Raw genomic sequence first — 15,425 nt, forward strand, 5'->3', positions numbered from 1 at the left:
ATCTTCCAAACCGCTCCCAAGCAGTTCGTATGGAAAGAAAGGGCGCCGAAGAGTAATGCCCATCTAGGCTGCACTGGAATACACCTACCTCTGAACCTGTTCCTCAGAGCTTGGATGGAATGCAGATAGCTAAAGTCTGGCTCCAAACCTAGCCACTGGTCTCCAAACCTCGCCTGGAAATCTCCTGGTAAGAGGCTTTGTTAGGGTGCTTTGCAGTCCCGGAGAAAGCAGACTGCCTGTGTATCCTGCTGCTTTCGTCTGGGGCTCTCAGAGCACTTTATAAACATGGCTGATGAACCCTCCAACCCCCACCCAAGAAGCTGGTGTCATTTGCCCTGCGTCACGCGCAGGGAAACTGTGTTGGAGGGAAAGTGACTTGCCCAAGGTCACAGACAACTGGTAGCGGAATCAGAAGGGGACGCCCCCCTGCTCTCGGCACTAGACCACACTACCTGCTGGCAAACACAGTGATGAGCAGAAGCACCAGAGGCTGCCAACAGTCCAAGTAAAAATCTGGCAGAAGCTCACAGATCCTTTGAGCATCCGACTCGTGTAGAAGAAGCAACGCTGAGCAGCCACCATATACCTGAGCCCGTGCTGAGTGGTGTCATGTCAGGGACCCTGGTGCCAGTTCCGCTGGTTCGTTAGCACTGACTCTGCCTCGCTAGTTGCCTTTGCCAAGCAGAGGGGGGCCAGAGGGGTGGGGAGGGCATTTCCGGTGCTCTAGCCCAGGGCTCGGTGAGCGCAGAGCCCCAGATGTGCCCAGGGAGGGGCCTGCATGGGCCAGGCCGCGCTAGGCCTGGGGCAGCTTGTCTCAATGCGTTTCAGAGGCCGCTGTTTCTGCCGAGGGGCAGAGAAGTGTTTCTAGCACCAGGGAACAGATGCAGAGTGAGGCTTGGACTGATCTGGGGGAGAGTCGCTGTGGAGCTGCCCCCGCTGGCTGGGAGCCAGGCACGGGCAGGCCCTGAATGTGACATGGCTCTGATCCCAGACACACCATGGCAGACAGAACAAAGCTCAGAGATGAGCCAGGCCCTGGGGAACCCAGTGTTGGTGCTAGGGGCACTGGAGAGAGCAAGCAACTGTCAGGAAACCAGGGTACACAGGGCACTGCCCTCTCATTGCTAGCCAGGCAGGGCCCTCCATTGTGCCAGCCACCTGCCTCGCCTCTGTCAGCGCTCCCTGGTCCATCTCCCAAGGAGACGTGCCCACTCTACACCTTGGCGCTTCATTCCTGCCCAGCCTCCTGCCCGTCATCCCAAGGCCCAGGGGTGACTCCGAGTCCTGGACAGGGACAGGCACAACCCGGCTCCCCATCCCGGATCTTCCAGCCCTAGACCCAGCTCACATCGCACCCCATCTGGCTCAGGAGTGCAGGGGGAGGCTGTATTGCCGGGGCTCCAGTGAGGAGCTGAGCCCCCTGGAACAGCCACCTGCAGCTCCCCTGAGATGGCCACGCTTGCGGCTCCGACAGCCCGGAGCAGGCCATACACGTGCCTGGGACCTGGCTGCCAACTGTGAGAGCGCCAGCTGGAGACTGTCTGGAGCAGGACGGGGGAGAGGCCTTGCAGGGAGGGAGCCCTATGATCCGCTGCCACCACTGCCCACCCGCCCCATTACCCATGACCATGTCACTGCAGCCACCAGCAGTGTCCCAGGGACCGAGGGACCTGAGCCCCCAGTGACAACCCGCGGTGAGATTTTGGCACTCCCTTTTAGAGCTTGATTGCACTCCTAACGCAGCCTGAATAAAGGGGCAAAGGATCCTGTCTGCACTGCCCTGACTCCAGAGTCAGCAATTTACCCAAGGTCAGGGAAAGAGCCTCCTGGTTTCAGCCATTTCCAGGGCCCCCATCTGTATCAACAAGCCAAGGTGCAAACACTTTGCCATAATAATACCACTGACCTTGACCCGAAATGCTTAGTGCTAGATAATTACCACTTGCAGCTAGAGAGATCAATGCAGCCACTCTCCCAGGAGGGTTGGGGGAGCACAGAGATTTGTATCCCGGGGAGGGTAGCATGGAGAGTGTGTGTTACAGGCCCTCTCTGTGCCAATCTACAGAGGATATGAGTTACACCCTTACCTAGAGAGCTTTAACTCAAGCTGTAGCAACTCATATGTTTAGCTCAGGAGGCTCTGTGGTGGCCAAAGAGGCAGCTGTTACATAGGGAGAATTAAGACCCCAAAGCACACTTACCCTGTGGGGCTGCAGATACTGGGATGGCCTGGCTGTCACAAGCTAGAATCCTGGAAAGAAAAAGATATGGGTCAGGCACGTGCAACTGAGCTGGGATCTCCTAGTACCCTGGCTTCAGTGGGTTTGGATGCGTTACAGCAGTAAGGTAAGTAGGAGCTCGCCAGGACAGTTTGTCTATATGCCCTGATCTGCTCCCCAGCAGCATGGCATCCAAAGGCCAGCCAAGCTTGAGTAATAGAACTAGCAATAGCAAGCGATCTGTCTCTCTCTTCCCTCCCAGCCTGTAGGAGAAGCAACTCCTTTAGCTCATGGGGCTTTTGTTTGTTTGCTTGCTTGTGTGGGAGTGAGGGTGTTGTGTCTATGTCCATGTGGGTAGGGATGTGCGGGTTTTGGGGGAGGGGGAATATTGTGTATCTCTGCCTGTGAAGAAATCGTTCCGGGAATGCTAAGCGTTACATGTTGCCCCGAATATGGTTAGCTTGTGGTTCAGGTGTTTGTGTTCCAGGTTTTTGCATGGGCTTTTTAGGGTCTCACAGCCACGTATGTGGCCAACAGGAAGTGAGATCTGGGGCCAGATTGTGATCTGTGTGTTACACCTGTGTCAGTCTGGAGGCAGTAACAGAGATCAGGGTCCAGGCCCTGGTCTCTTCATGGTGATTCAGTTCCTGAAGGGCAGGGAAAATGCTGGGGGGAGATCAGTTCTTGTGTTTATTTCAGCCCCCTGCAGCCATGAAAAATACGAACAAAGATTCTCACTCCCAAAACATTGGCTTTCTCTGGGCTGCTGTTTTTCTTGGAACATCTGGGAGTAACTAGAGAATTGGTAGGATCGTGATATCACATGTATCAGGATGCCAAAACCCAAGCTCCTAGCTGGGGAATGGATTTTCAATCAGTCTCTTTAAAGCTCTTTATTTTCAGTGAGATTTGGTTAGCATGTATTTAACTCAAACACCCAGAGCACAGGTGGGAGGAAAGATCTCTTTGTTAAAGATTCAGCACACCTGTCCCTTCCAGTAAGGGCTGAGAGTCCAGTTCTCTGTGGTTCCAAGGAGCCCTCCAGCAAAAACAGGGAAGACAAGACTTGAGGTTCATGATAGATCCAACATAAAAATCAAAAACTCCTCCCCACATTTTTTTTTCCCCCTTCCAGCAAAAAATAAATCACCAAGCCGGTACTTTTCCTTGGCGGGGTCACCTTTTCTTCAAATGTAGCTGGCCCTCTCTTTGGGAAGCCATTGGCCAAATGAAACTATTTACTCCTCTGGGGAGTGGAGCGCACACGCCTGCTTGTCAGTAATTTAGCTCATCTTGTCTTTGAAGAGCAGCAATCACTTTAGAGTTCCAGCTGTCACTTTCCCTGGTGTTCCCCCACAAGGCTGGCCTACCCCGCCCTCTCCATTGCCTCGGACACAGTCCCACACACCCCCTTAGGCAGCCTCCGGCTTTGAAGCATGCCAAGCAGGAAATTAAGAACCATCTTCAAACAAAAACTCGGCTCCTCCAGGAATAGAAAAAGAGCCAATTTCCTCACTGTCTCCTCTCCTTGCTCACAGGGCTGGATTAAGGTAATCAGGGGCTTTAGGGCCACCGTCACCCCAAATCAGGCTTTGAAACTGGGGGAGGCTTGATAAGAAATCTGTGCAAAGCAACAAAAATTTACTATGAGATAGCGGCGCATCTGCAGAGGAACTTCTACAGAGGGGCATGGTCAGGATGTTCTATTGGGAAGACCTTGTTAAGATGACTTGCTTGGAAAGAAACCAGTATTGAAAGTGAAGATTGCTTGAATCAAACCCCACCTTCAAAAAGCCCTGTGTTTTGAGGATGTTCAAAATCTAGATCCAAATTTGCTTCTCTTTATCAGGGGCAACACTACAATCCCGGAGCTGAACCCTACTTGATGCCAGGTGTCTGAAATCCAGAGTGGGATCTGAATTTTACAGCTTTTCTATCACGTGGGGTTGCTGACCCTAAGCGTTCCAGAATCAGTCCCCTCAAAGTCACAAGATTGGCTCAGAAATCTTGAGTTTAAAAAAAAAAAAAATGTTGGGTCTTTATTTTGGTGTTTGTTTGCAGCCTTGGGAGGAAGGGGGATGTATGTCACACTTTGTCTTTTCTCCCCAAACATGAAGACTAGACATGTACACATGCGTCTGATGAAGTGGGTATTCACCCATGAAAGCTTATGCTCCAATACATCTGTTAGTCTATAAGGTGCCACAGGACTCTCTGTTGCTTTTTACAGATCCAGACTAACATGGTTATCCCTCTGATACTAGACATGTATAGTGTTTTGGTTTTTTTTAAATGAACATTGAGTCTTATGCATCCACCTGACACCAGGAGCTAGAGCATCAAGAAAAACATCTCATAGCCTCACAATAAAATCACAGAGTTGGCCATATCGATGATGGGAAATCTAGAAAGTATTCTTGGAAAGCTGCAAAAGGGTGGGATGCAGAATTCAGTGCTTCACAGTTGTCCAGCAATGTGACTTGTGTCTCCTGAGGGCCACATTCAAAGTTCAGGTGTCACTGGCAACATTAACTGTTCTGTGCCTCTTCTATGTGAAGCTTAATATGTTTGTTTATATTGTTAATTCGATGCCAGCGACTAGTGGTCTGTGACTCATGACTGATCCGTGGAACTCTGCCGGTGGTCCATGAAGACCCATCTGTTCATGGAACGCTGGCTTCTCATTGTTTCTAGCTAAAATTATATTAAATCCTCTCCCAGTGTTACTTTTCTATTTGAATCAGCGCTATAGCTTCCACAAGGATGTTGTACATTAGAGCATGGGACACGAGATATTCACAAGAAAATCTCTCTACAAATGTAATTCCCCACTATGAAACTATTTGAGAATAACTGCTCCAGACCACAAACTCTACAAAATCTACTATGTGGCCAAGAAGTTTGCATTCCCTGTCTTTTCCCCCCTTCTTGTAACTATGTAACTTTGGTGGTCCATTAACAAAGTTTTTGGCACTGAGTGTCCTTGTTTTTTTGTTTATAGGGGGGTGGGGGAAGAAATTTCCCATATTTTTAGTCCTGTTGACAATGAAATGGTCCTAATGGTATTGAACCTACCTCTCAGGTAGGGTGACCAGATGTCCCGATTTTATAGGGACAGTCCCGATTTTTGGGTCTTTTTCTTATATAGGCTCCTGTTACCCCCCAACCCCCTGTCCTGATTTTTCACATTTGCTGTCTGGTCACCCTACTCTCAGGGGATAGTAAAATATCTGAGTCTGTATGAATGCCATCTACATGTTAGCTTCCAACATTGCTACTGTTGACAGAGGAATTATGGGTACTATTTTTGCCAGTGTAGACACAGCTTAAAGTGGTATGTCTGTCAGGGATAATGTACATTGTCACAAAACTTCATTAGGCTCTGCTAAAAATAATGCCCACTGAGCCTGCTCAAAAGTGACTTAGAACTTTATTCTTCACCCAATTGTTTGTTGATGGACTATACAGTGACCACGAATCACTGGCAAGAGTCAAACTCCTCTGTTTCTGAGCGAATTGTGTGGTTTTTAAAAAAAATAAAAAAATTGGTATACTTTTAAAGTAGGAAAATGCTTTTTTTACTTATGAAACAGCTGAACAGATTTTCATCAAATCTTCCAAAACAATTAGTCTTCACCAAAAGATTAAGTATAGAAAATAGCAGGCCTAAAGGAGAACGTTTCAGACAGTTATGAACAAGTGATAACAGAAGGTTAGATCTGAGAATGTTAGTAAGGGTGGTCAATATCTTATTTATTTATTTATTTGTGTTTGGTGATGAAAATTGGCTTTTTGACCCAAATGAACATTTTCATGGATGATGTTCATGTAACCCATTAGTACCTATTTCACCAATGAGCACTTGAGCAGAAATACGCAGCTAGTCTTGGATTATGTGTGGAGCATTGGTATCCACCCCTGCAGGTACATAGATCACATACATAGATCACAAACAGACATACATGGACAGAGGAAGCTAGAATTGCTGGGTTAGTGGATGCATTGAGGAGAGTTCTCAAATACACTGATTTTTATATATATAAAAATGGAAATAAATCCTGCCCAATAAGGTTTAGGGGATTGGTAATGAGCTTTGACCAGAAGGTGCACTTTTCAGCTCCAGGACAATGACTGAATATCATTGTCATCTGATGATTGTTTGAAAGAAATTAGGGAATCTCTCTCCAGTTCATGATGCACATGCATCCATATCTCATTTGGCACTAGCTGGCATATTTGATAATAGTGCCACACTGAATGGGCCATGAGGCCCAGTCGAATAGAATTCAGCTTCTCTTTGCTATTGTAATGAAACATTGTTAGCCCCTGCTGGTGCAGCTGAACCAGATTGGGATTGTCATTTTAGATAGGAGACCAGAAAGAGGGGATGTGATCAGGGCCAGCTCCAGGGTTTTGGCCGCCCCAATAGCCAAAACAAAAAACAAAAAAAAAAGTCGCGATCTAAAAAAAGCCGCGATCGCGATCTGTGGCAGCAATTCGGCGGGAGGTCCTTCACTCCCAGGCGGAGTGAGGGACCGTCCGCCGAATTGCCGCCGAATACCTGGACCTGCCGCCCCTCTCCGGAGAGGCCGCCCCAAGCACCTGCTTGAGAAGCTGGTGCCTGGAGCCGGCCCTGGATGTGATAAAAGAATGTAAAATCCTGAATGGTCTAGACTAGATAAATCAGGAGCTTCTGTTCTCCCTGTCTCGTAACACAAGATCAAGGGGACACCCAGTGAAATGAAAAGGTGGGAAATTCAAAATGGATAAAAGAAAATACTTTTCACTTAAGATGCAACAGAGAGTCCTGTGGCACCTTTAAGACTAACAGATGTATTGGAGCATAAGCATCCGACGAAGTGGGCATTCACCCACGAAAGCTTATGCTCCAATACATCTGTTAGTCTTAAAGGTGCCACAGGACTGTCTGTTGCTTTTTACAGATCCAGACTAACACTGCTACCCCTCTGATACGTCACTTAACCTGCGATTGAACTGTGGAACTCGCTGCCAAAGGAAGTCACTGAGGCCGAGAACATAACAAGATTAAAGACGAAATTGGACATTTAACTGGATATTCTTGGTATCCATATATCATTGATGAGAACTAAAAATCTGGAAGGGATATTAAACATTGTGCTTAAGGCAACTGGCAACTATTAGGGATCAGGAGGAGACCTATGTGGGGGCCAGATTATCCCACCTTTGCTACTGCAGGGTTCTTACTCATTCCGCTGGTGCTGGTGGTGTCACAGACAGGATACTGGGTTAGAGGGACTTGGGGTCTGATCCAGGCTTGTGATTCCTAGGCAACAGTCAAGATACGCCTGCACTTCTACAAAGTGACCAGTCTTATTTTTTAATCAGACCCTATTCTCTAAATCTAACAGTACTGAGTGTGCTGCCTCCTCTATCTAACTCCAGAGAACAGACTTGCAATTGCAAAATAAGGCCGTGATATGGAAATACTCAAAGATTTGACTGTTCTGCAGAGCTCAGCTCATGTCTCGGACGTTTCCAAAGGCAGATAAGGTAACGGGAGCACAGCATGGGTGGAAGTCTCCAGAGAGAACATTTGTAGAGCGCATTGCATCTTTTCAGACTCGGTGGTTTATCATTTGCCCTGAATAAGCCTTCCTGATGATAGTCCTGAGAGAGAGGCTGCTCCATCCACCTCCTATTTTCCTTTTGATTTGAACTGAATACTTTCCTGCTTTCCTACATAACCTCATGCATTCCCAGAATGACCTCAACTGATATATCTAGTGTAGGAGGCTTCCACCCGCTCCCTTGGATGCAAATACAGCAATAAACATGACAAGCTCTGAACTGGGAGGATAAAATGGGATCCAGAAACACAGCAGCAAAAAATCTCTCTGAGCTGCAAAGGTTTTGGAAAAAACACCAGATTTTTGTTCATTATTCTTTTTATAGTTACTGTCTTTCACCCCTCCAATAGCTCTCACCCCAAATGATCCCCAAAGACTTTGTACCTTATGTCCCCTAGGACTCAATATGCCCACTCCTGAAATGCAGCCATCTCTGGGGTGGAACAGAACAGCTAACAGTACAAAACAACTGTTTTAGGGCAGGAACTGCAGAACAACCTTTTCATGGACTGGCTCTGCAGGAGTAAGATAGGTAGACCGAATGTCATTGCTGGAGCTGCTCAAAACTTGTTCAGCTAAAAGCTTTTTTTTTTTCCTTCTCAAAACATGGTTTAGTCAAAAACAAAATTTTATGTGAAAAAAACCTCAGTTCTGATGACATTTTTCAAAAAAATTTCAAAATGAAAAATGTAGGGAACAAAACCTGAAATTTTTCAGTTTTGCATTTCAAAATGGTAGGAAATGCCCACCTTCTCTCAGTTATTTATCCTCCCCCCATCCACATTTATCAACTGGAATAGTAGGGGAAAGTCAACACGGGAGAGAAAAGAACACTTTTAAAAGAATCACTTACTGTGAAAAGTGTAACACTTTTTTCTCAATTTTTAACTGAGTCTCTTTGAGAGTAAGCAACACAAAATGGAGAAATTAAAAAAGTGATGCCCCCCCCTCCCCAAACTCTGCCTCACTTTTTTAGTTCCTCTCTCCACATTCCCCACCCTCCATCCTGTCTTCAAATGGGGAAAAAATGGGGGCAATGGAAGAGTTGAAAAATAACAGAAAATGGGATTTGCCTACCGAAACAAAATGAACATTTTCTAAACAAACTCACTCATTTAGAAAGGTTTTATTAAAACCTTTAAAAGTTTCCAATATATTTGGAATGGAAATGGTTAAAAAAAAATTGAGCCACAATAAAAAAAGAGTCGTTTTGACCAATTCTAGTCATTACTATTGACCTTCTTATAGAGCTCCAGTCACCATAGTATCCGAGCAACTCATGCCTGTGGATGAATTTAGAGAAGAATTATTATCCCCATAGCCTCAGGGAAACCGAGGCAGGACGAGATTAAGTTACCTGCCAGGGCCGCAGCGGGAGTCTGACACAGAGTTAGGATGCGAAACCAGCCCTCCAGTGCCTTAAACACAAGACCATCCTTTTAGTAGCACTGGGAGCCCCTACCAGCAATGAAGCTGAGCAGCATCTCTCATGCCAATGTGCCATACAAGGTGCCATGCAATATCCGGTGCAATGTACTGTGCATCTGTCATGCCAATACACTGTACAGTCCACAATGGGTTAAATTCACCCAATGAAGAAGGCCAGCGGAGAGGTGAATGTCTGCCAGTGGGAATACACTGCCTGAGTCTCTCCGGACCCGGTCTTGGGATGAAATTCCCCATTGTGTAGGGAGCCCACAAAAGGTCCGTGCACCACTTACAGCTCTCATAATGGGGCTAACGCAGCCCCTAGGCCTGTGCTGGCTGGCTGCTCCCCAAGCATGAATTTCAGGCTTGCAACACGTATGTAACCCTGCGGGAGTAGCCACACATCCCGAGGAGTGTGTGTATGTAAACACACACAGTGCTTGGTACCTTTAAGTATCTGAATGCAAACTCTAAATAATACTTCCCTTTTAAAAACAAAAACCAAACAAAAAAACCCAAACAAACAAAATAAAACAAACCAGAGCTTGTCTGCAAGCCAACCTACAGAGCCGGCTTCCCCGCTGTCCAGCTGTGAAACCCAGGAATTACTCCAGCGCGGCTTATAAAAAGGAGAGTTTTTAATTGAGTTCATGTTCAGTTATAAATCAACATATAGTTCAATGAATTAAAACATGGTTCTCGCTTGTAATGACTATCTGACCTCGTCACCACACGGCCATCTCCCGGGCTGCCAATTCTCACAATTTCATTGTGAGTCTTGTGGCATCGGATGTTTTTCTTAAAGCCACAGCTCCTGAAGACAAGTGATTTTGTGAGAATCTCAGTGTTTGTTTGGTGGCAGAGAACAGTTTTCAAACATGACCCCGAAGGCTGAAAACCTAGACAACAAAGCCAAAGGACCAAAATGTATGGGGTTTTTTTTTGTTTGGTTTTTGTTTTTTAAATTCTCATGATTTTTAAGCCAATTTACCATCAGGTTAAAGCTTGCCTGTGCTGAAGCCAGAGCTAGTCTCGGCCTGTAGACCAAGCTCCCCGAGGAGGTATGGACCATCACATACCTCTCTACCTTCCACTTCCAGCACAGGCACCATTCTCCAACTTGCCTTAAACACAGAGCAGCGTGGACATAGTAAAAACCAGGCACACACAGTTCCCCCCAGGGGAGGGGAGGAGAGAAAGAATGACCCATAGGGGCCAGATGTTAGTCATGGCTGGAAGGTGCTCAGATACTGCAGGGTCAGGGCGGGATAAGAACCTGTATGGAAGAGAAGCTACTGATTTGGGGGAGCCCAACATGATTTTTGACGCTCAGAGCTGGCCACACTGCGTCTCCCTTCTAGCCCATGCACTCCGCTGCCCCTAGAACAGAGTCTTTAAAGTCCGAAGCATCCTAGGGTGAGGGCTGGTGGGGGAATGTTCTTCCCTTTCCAACATGGCAGGCTCTCATTAGCACCAGTAGTATTTGTCCCTCCCAGCCAAAGGCAGACACCACCAGTTCTTCAACGTACTACCAAACGCCCGAGGGAAGGGCCTTGTGACCAGGGCACTGAACTGGGACTCAGGAGGTCTAGGTTCAGACCAAGGCTTTCCCACAGACTTCCTGTGTGATCGTGGGCAAACACTTCATCTCTCTCAGCCTCAGGTCCCCCACTATCAAATGGGGTAACTGTATTGCCTTTGTCCTGCAATCTCCCTGGGGCAGGGACTGTGTAAGTATGTACAGCGTCTAGTCCATCGGAGCCCTGATCTCAGGTTGGCCCTCTTCGCACTCCTGTAATCCAGATGATGATACACTGGGAGCCAGCGAAAGGCCAAAAGAGACAGGTTGAGCCTCGGCTATGGAAATATAAAAACTGGGCTAGTGCTGGGAAAGGGCCACACGTCCGTACTGGTGGGAGACTCCAAGACCCGAGCAATGGCTTTCCCATCTCCCGCAAGGAACTCTGCTCGGATGCTTCGGTGGGTACATCTACGTTACAAAAAGAACCTTGCAGCAGCCAGCCCAGGTCTACAGACTCGGGCTCATGCGTCTCATGCGTCTCATGCTGCAGTGCTAAAAGCAACTGGGTAAATGTTCCGACTCGGGTTCTGAAGCCCACTTCCCTCCCTGGGCTTCAGAGCCCGAGCTCTAGCCAGAGCCGGAATGTCTACATGGCTATTTTTAGCGCTGTAGACCTGGGCTCTGAGACTCACTTTTTTCCAGTGTAGACATAGTTAAAGGGCTACCTACGTCCACATACTCAGTGACACCAGCTTAATGTTAGGGGTGATTTTAAACCTGTTTAGTTAAACTGGTGCTAAAGGCCGTGGTCTTGTCTACATGAGACAGTTGGACGGGTTTAACTTAAATCCGTTTTTACAGCGTTGGTTGGTCTCAAACCTGTTCCTAATCAAGGTCGGCAAAACCACAATAAGCCTCGTTTAAACTGAAAGAAGCACGTCCACATTGCATCCACTTAACTGATGGAGTGAAATGAAATTGGTGCAAGATTTTATGCGGTCAAGGCCCACGATCACATTGGAAGGTGCGTATCAGCACTCTCGGTAGCAAGGTCATTGCCAACCCAGGTGGGTGTTTGCAACTCATATTTCTAATCCCATGCACAAAAGCACCCAGGACTCTTGCCCACAGTGAGAAGAGTGCCCCATTGCCATCTGTGAACGCTTTTGTTTCTTATTGTATAAGAAAGTCAGAGGTTTTATTTCAATCATCAGGGGACCCGGAGGATCAGAAAGTTTTTCTTGTAAATTTTAAAATACACCCAAATCCTTTCAAACAAATTCTTGTAACATAAACAAGCGCATTAATAGAGCCATTGTTCTGTGCGCCAAATGCTCCACTGATCTTGAAATAACACTGGAAAGGTCCAGCGGGAATATTGGACGGAGAAGCAGCCTGCAAAGGAGCCGGCGTTCCAAGTACCAAACAGCGAGAGAGACAACTATGAGCTCTAAAGCAAATAGCTCTGCTCTCCAAGAAACCAAAGCCAAGACTAACCACAGGCCACCACAAACAACTGGGTTAAAGAAACGCTGAGCACTGGATTTAAAGCAGCAGGACATAAGGCGATCCCCAGTTCACGAACTACATGCCCCACAGCTTATGGGGGCTAAACATGCAAGGCCTTGGATATAGGGACATGCAGGACTGCATGGACCTGACCCAAAGCCCACTGGATCCACGTGAGTCTATGCACTGATTTCTCAGAGCTTCGGACCAGGTCCATGCTTGGTGCTAGTCATATTATTATCCCGACAAACAAAGAGCTTTATAACGTAAGGCTGCTTAAAAGGGATCACACTCCCCACCTCACACACCTATCACAGCCAAGGAATGTCCAGTTAAGGGATCCATCTGAGCCATACCTTAATCCCCTCACATCCCATCCATTGCTGTCACCTGCCCCTAAATCCCACCTACCCCCAGTGAGTGAAATACACACCTCAAGTTCTTCACAATCCCAATACATCACCCAACCCTAAGGCACTGGCTGGGGCCACATGGCTGCGGTCAGATCAAACACGTCTTCCACATTCATCTCTGAAACCTGAACTCAAACTCAAATACAAGCTCAGGCTGTTGGTCAGTTGGGGAGGGTTCAGAGAAGTGCCATGGGAATGATTAAAGGTTAGAAAACCTCCTCCTTCAAGGAGCTCAATCTGTTTGGCTTGGGGGGGAGGTCTAGCTCAGTGGTTTGAGGATTCGCTTCCTAAACGCAGGGTTGTGAGTTCAATCCTTGAGGAGAGCATTTAGGGAACTGGGGTAAAAATCTGTCTGGGGATTGATCCTGCTTTGAGCAGCAGGTTGGACTAGATGACCTCCTGAGATCCCTTCCAACCCTGATAGTTTATGATTCTATGACAAAGAGAAGGTCAAGGGATGACTTGATCATAGTCTATAAGTACCTGCATGGAGTACAAATATTTAATAATGGGCTCTTCTGTCTAGCAGGGAAAGGTCTACCACAATCCCATGGCTTGAAGTTGAAGCTAGACAAATTCAGATAGGAAATAAGATGTAAAATTTTGACAGTGAGAGTAATTAACCATTGGAACTGCTTATAGAATCATAGGGCTGGAAGGGACTTTGAGAGGTCATCTAGTCCAGTCCCCTGTACTCATGGCAGGACTACATATTAGGGTTAAAGTTAGAGTTTCTCCATCACTGACTATTTTAAAATCAAGCTTGGAAGTTTTTTGAAAAACTCTGCTCTAGGAATTATTTTGGGGAAGGTCTATGGCATGTGTATACCCAGGATCAGTCTAGATGATCCTGGTAGTCTCTTCTGGCCTGGGAATCTACCAATCTATGAAACCGGGGTGTCAAACATGAATATTTCCCTGCCTTGTTATTTTCCATTTTTGCAGTGAGTGGCTGCCAGAGACTTCCTTCAGCACCAAAAGTGCCTAGATCTTCTTCTTGTGGCATTTCTATCTAACATAAGAACGGCCGTACCGGGTCAGACCAAAGGTCCATCTAGCCCAGTATCCTGTCTACCGACAGTGGCCAATGCCAGGTGCCCCAGAGGGAGTGGACCAACAGGCAATGATCAAGTGATCTCTCTCCTGCCATCCATCTCCATCCTCTGACAAACAGAGGCTAGGGACACCATTCCTTACCCATCCTGGCTAATAGCCATTAATGGACTTAACCTCCATGAATTTATCCAGTTCTCTTTTAAATGCTGTTATAGTCCTAGCCTTCACAGTCTCCTCAGGTAAGAAGTTCCACAAGTTGACTGTGCGCTGCGTGAAGAAGAACTTCCTTGTATTTGTTTTAAACCTGCTGCCTATTAATGCATGCTTCTCTAGCCCCCCGTCACCATCTTTCCTGCTTTTTTCCACATGGCACCCCTCTGGGGAAGGGCAGCGCTTTGTCTCCATTGAACACAGGGGAAGAGGAGGCACATAGTGGCTAAGTGAGTAGCCCAAGGAATCTGGAAGATCTCCCATGTCCCAAGCTAACACCCGAACCACTAAGTGATTTTTTCCTATGACCACAAGCAGGAAGGGCTGGAAATCTCAGGAATGAGCTCATTCTTCTGAGGTTTCTGGACCAGATTAGCCAAACCAAGAGCTCTGGAGAAACATCTGGGCTGTTGGGTGCCTATCTGAGTGGAACCTCCTAAAATGAGGTTGCCATCAGGGCATGCCAGTGGAAGGACCCCGGGGATCAGAGGCCATGGAGCCATCTACGGTAGGGACAGAGTTACTGTTCTTTCACCTGGATTCTCCTCTGGGGAAGCCAATAGTTTTCTGCCATTCACAACTTCCCAGGAGTTTACGGGCAAAATTCCCCCCAAGCAAAGACCTGCATAAAGGCTCAAGTGGGACATACGTAGGGTGACCAGATAGCCACTGTGAAAAAATGGGACAGGCGGTAGGTGCCTATATAAGAAAAAGTCCCCAAAAATGTGACTGTCCCTTTAAAAACGGGACATCTGGTCACCCTAGACATATGTGACACGCAGGCCTGGCATTGACTCCTGTGCACAACAGGGGAATTCGCTCTAAGTGAGCATAACTCCCGGTTGCTCATAACGAACGCTAACCAGCGTGCTACTCCTGAATGCTGAGTGAGCAGAAAGGGACCGCTTTGCATTTCCACTGGGAATTACACTGAGGTCCTGTTCTCTCAGCTGAAAGAAGGGTACCGTAATGTGGGTGGACAACAGAAGCGTTATAAGGACTTGCTGAAGGACAACCTAAAAAACTGTAATATTGACATTGACACTTGCAAGACACTTGCCCAGGATTGCTTAAAATGGAGTGAAGTCCTATGTGATGGTCCCCTGCAGCTTGTACTTGCTCGCCGACAAGCCGAAGAGGACAAGAGGCATGGGAGGAAGGCGAGGCTGGCTCCCAGTCATGGTCAACAGCCTCTTGCTGAGCCTGAAAACATCTGCCCTCATTGCAATAGAACTTGTGGTTCAAGGATTGGCCTTATTAGCCACCTGAGAACCCATAACTCCCATGGAAGATGATCATACTCGGTAACGAGTGATCGCCCATCATCACCACACTGCCCTCTTGCATAGACAGACTGTGTGAAGCACAGACCTACTCTGCTAATAACGTATGTATTTTATAAAATATGCTTGGCCATTCCAGGATCAGCCCACCTGAGGCTTCTGGATTTCACTGGTTC

Source organism: Chrysemys picta, chromosome 16, assembly GCF_011386835.1.
Source record: "Chrysemys picta bellii isolate R12L10 chromosome 16, ASM1138683v2, whole genome shotgun sequence".
NCBI lineage: Eukaryota > Metazoa > Chordata > Testudines > Emydidae > Chrysemys > Chrysemys picta.